Genomic DNA, 676 nt, shown 5'->3' on the forward strand with positions numbered 1-676 from the left:
AATATTGTTTTGTAATCAACTCCTATTTATTATTTTACTCCACCATGATGGAAAATATTTTTTATAAAATAATCCAAATAATAGAAAATATTTTCAATAATTTATCCAAACAACAGAAAACTTTAAATTTTCCTGTAAACCATTTTACATAGAAAAAATTTTCATCTAGCAAATCACTTTCCGGTTACCAAACGGACCCTAACAAAAAAATCAATCACAAAATGGCAGTTGAAAGACACTTATCAATAACTTGAATTCTCAAAAAATCAACTCTAATACAAGTTAGAAAGAGTTATATAAAGACATAGACTAGAACAATCATAATCATTATATTTGGCAAAGAAGGACCCTATAAATGCCATTCGAAAAACGAAAGAGATCATATAAAAGAATAAAAAAATTTGGAATGGAGAACAGACGAAGCTAATTCCAGCAAAATAGAAGTTTACCTAGATAACTCTTGATTTTTAAACTCAATTAAATAACTAAACTATCAAACACTGATTCAATAGTTATCATAGACACTTTATGTTAGAGAAACGAATTTCTTTGTTGTTAAAGAAAACTCTTAGCCACCACAATGGATAACTCAAGTGAGCCATCAACAAGCCACAATGTCGTTCCTAGGTAAATGTAACAACTAAAACAAGGTTAATAAAATGAAAATGACCAGCTG

Source organism: Theobroma umbraticum, unplaced genomic scaffold (assembly GCF_002168275.2).
Source record: "Theobroma umbraticum cultivar Fairchild unplaced genomic scaffold, ASM216827v3 scaffold_302.0, whole genome shotgun sequence".
In the NCBI taxonomy this organism is placed as follows: Eukaryota; Viridiplantae; Streptophyta; class Magnoliopsida; order Malvales; family Malvaceae; genus Theobroma; species Theobroma umbraticum.